Source organism: Pogoniulus pusillus, chromosome 22 (assembly GCF_015220805.1).
Source record: "Pogoniulus pusillus isolate bPogPus1 chromosome 22, bPogPus1.pri, whole genome shotgun sequence".
NCBI classification, from domain to species: domain Eukaryota; kingdom Metazoa; phylum Chordata; class Aves; order Piciformes; family Lybiidae; genus Pogoniulus; species Pogoniulus pusillus.
Window position 1 is genome coordinate 4,769,354 of NC_087285.1, and position 3,287 is coordinate 4,772,640.

General features: G+C 50.4%; 1 long non-coding RNA gene across 1 annotated transcript; it reads left to right on the plus strand.

The window, feature by feature from the left end:
- The first annotated feature begins 338 nt into the window (after nucleotides 1-338).
- On the plus strand, nucleotides 339-2,749 carry LOC135185503 (uncharacterized). The gene is made up of 3 exons (XR_010306514.1): nucleotides 339-1,244; nucleotides 1,499-1,571; nucleotides 2,466-2,749. It is a non-coding gene; the product is annotated as an uncharacterized LOC135185503 (long non-coding RNA).
- The last annotated feature ends 538 nt before the right edge of the window (nucleotides 2,750-3,287 follow it).

Here is a 3,287-nt window from a genome sequence, read left to right on the forward strand (position 1 = left end):
CCCTCCCTGGAGGTGTTCAAGGTCAGGTTGGAGGAGGCCTTGAGTGACCTGTTCTAGCAGGAGGTGTCCCTGCCTGTGGCAGAGGGTTGGAACTGGCTGATCCTTGAGGTCTCCTCCATTTTATGTTTCTGTGAACAAAGCAAGTCAGATGTGAGTTGGGTGCTAACAATGCTTTCCCCTGAGGGCTTCACTCACCTGAAGCCCTGCCTTGCTTTGATGGTCCTGCCCTGTGGGGTAAGGAGGGCTTGGCTTGTTACTGGCAAATGGCAACACCTGTGGCAAAGTCAGGTCTTTAAGAGGCAGAGTAGCCTCGGGGAGGTGGTTGCTTTAGACTTGAGGAGAGGGCTGGAGTAGGAGCTTTCCATGAAGCTGAAGGAAGGGATGGTGGATGGGGCAGGAGCTTTCCACATTGCTGGTGAGGGCTGTGCAAGAAGAGACTCTGCTCTTCCTCAAGGACTTAGTCCTGTCCTTTCTCAGCAGCTGAACTTCTGCTGTTTGCTGTAGCTGGGTTCCTAAGCCAGGCTGGGGTTTGCATGCAGAAACTGAGAGTAGTGCTGAAATGAGGTGGAAATGAGAATGAAATTTAGCTACTGAGAGCTGTTGTTTTGTTAGTATGAAAGAGATCTGCACCAGCAGTGCCTGTGGGAGCTACCTGGACTCCTCTCTGATGCTTGGTAAACCCAAGCCTTCTAGCAGGGATGGTTTGTGGTGGAGCAGCTGTTGCAAGTGTCAGCCACCAGCAAAGCTCTTCACGTTGTGTGGATTGGTTGTAGAGAGGCAGCTCCCTGGAGTGCTGCAGCACTCGACTGCTCAGCCTTAACTGACATTTCAGCTCAGTGGCACTGGCTGTGGAGCTGGTAGCACCTGGGGTCCTGTTTTAGTGCGTTTTAACTCACTTAAAGAGAAGCTGCAGTATCTGAGCAGGTGCAGAAGAGCTGCTAAGGGCATGCTCTGCAGATCTGAGAAGCTCAGTAATGGCTGGGCAAAAGATGTTTTTGATGACTGATTTGGATCCTGGGGAGACTGCAGAACTCAAACCCCATCTGAGCTTCTGGGAGTTGCATTGTACACTGGTGCTGAGCTGCCAAGCTGGTGGTGCAGGATCCACGTCCCCTGCGTTGGGGTGGGTGCTGCAGTGGGAAGCTCTGGTCGTGGCCCTGTGGTCTGGGAAGGTGGTAAAGGCAGCTTCTCATCCAGGATTAGCATTCCCCAAGCCTTCAGCAGCTCTGCACTCAGAAACTACAGTAAGTTCCTTTTAGGTTTATGGTGCTTTTGTGGGGCTGCAGAACTGGACAGCACAGGAAGCTGAGGCAGGGCAGTGACCACTGCCTGCATGCACAGCTCCTGCTGCTCTTCAACCACAGCCTTATCTCCTGTGTCTATCTGGGGGAGGTCTCTCGGTGTGACACATCTATTTCTATTTTTATTTTCTAGCTATTAAGCCTTCCTTTGTAACTTCTCAAAAGCTAAAATCCTTCTCCAACCTTTCCCCTTACAGGCTTGGTTTCAGTGAATGGTGGCAAGTGACCCTTCTGCCTGCAATGTGCTGTCAGCAGAGCCCAAGCAGAGAGGTAAGCTTCTTTCCATGATGTCATCTGGACATTTCTAGACCCATCCAGTATCCTTCTGACCACTGGGGAAATGATTTGTGGCTCTGGCTGGTGACTTTTGTCACAGCTGATTGGGAGTAAGCCATGTGCTGGGGGTCACGTTTAAGGTTGAAGGTCTGAGGAAGGGCTATGATTATTGCAGATGTGTTTGAGAATGCAAGCAGGCTCTGTGGCTTTTCAAAGGTAATGTGTCTGGATTTATGGAGTGGATGGAAGCTACCTGCACCCAAAGGAGTGGGTTGGTGCTGGCTTGGCAGTGAGCTGAGTAGAATGAGCCTTGGTTTCATCTGAGATACCTGATTGCTGCCAGCCCAGGTCAGGGAGATAATGCAGGTGATGCTCTCACAGATAGCTAAGGGGAAGGGAGGCAGAGATGGGACTTTCCCATTCTTTCTGGTTTCTTTGTTTGCTGGTGGGAGGTGGTTAGAGTGCATTCAGTCCCTAGTGGGTTCTGCTCAGAGCCTGTCGTGAGGACAAGTAGGAGCAAGGAATTACAAATCCAAAGCCCTTGCATGTGAAGTGTGTCACAGATAAAATATGCTTCCAGAGATGAGAGCCCAGCGCTTATGGAAGCTGTTAGAGTGAAGATTGTGCTGCTGCCAAGAACATTAGATCCAGATTTCTCCCTTTATTTCTCCCTTTCTTCCACTGCTTTTGAGAGTACTCTGAGCATTGCACTGAGCTGTGAAGTCTGCATGGAGATTGGAACAACTTAGAACATTAGATACAGAGAATTGAGGTTGGCTCAGGATCGTTTGTGAGCAGAGGGAGATTTGGTTCCTCTAGACCTCAAGGCTTTGTGAGGGGGAAATATTTGATACCTTTTACATAAGGTCACTGTTGATAACTGATCAGTGTTGATGAGAAGACTCTGGGAAGACCTAATAGCACCTGAAGGGAGCTACAAGAAGGCTGCAGTGGGACTGTTTGGGAAGACCTAATAGCACCTGAAGGGAGCTATGAGAAGGCTGCAGTGGGACTGTTTGGGAAGACCTAATAGCACCTGAAGGGAGCTACAAGAAGGCTGCAGTGGGATTGTTTGGGAAGACCTAATAGCACCTGAAGGGAGCTACAAGAAGGCTGCAGTGGGACTGTTTGGGAAGACCTAATAGCACCTGAAGGGAGCTACAAGAAGGCTGCAGTGGGATTGTTTGGGAAGACCTAATAGCACCTGAAGGGAGCTACAAGAAGGCTGCAGTGGGACTGTTTGGGAAGACCTAATAGCACCTGAAGGGAGCTATGAGAAGGCTGCAGTGGGACTGTTTGGGAAGACCTAATAGCACCTGAAGGGAGCTACAAGAAGGCTGCAGTGGGATTGTTTGGGAAGACCTAATAGCACCTGAAGGGAGCTACAAGAAGGCTGCAGTGGGACTGTTTGGGAAGACCTAGTAGTACCTGAAGGGAGCTATGAGAAGGCTGCAGTGGGACTGTTTGGGAAGACCTGCAGTGATAGGAGGAGGGGCAGTGGTTTGAAACGAGAGAAGAGCAGATTTAGATTAGATGTTAGGAACAAGTTCTGCACCCTGAGGGTGCTGGAACACAGCAACAGGTTGCCCAGGGAGGTGGTTGAGGTCTCCACCCCTGGAGATATTCAAGGTCAGGTTTGGCACAGCTCTGAGCAACCTGCTCTAGTGGAAGATGTCCCTGCTGCCTGCAAGGGGATTGGACTAGGTGACA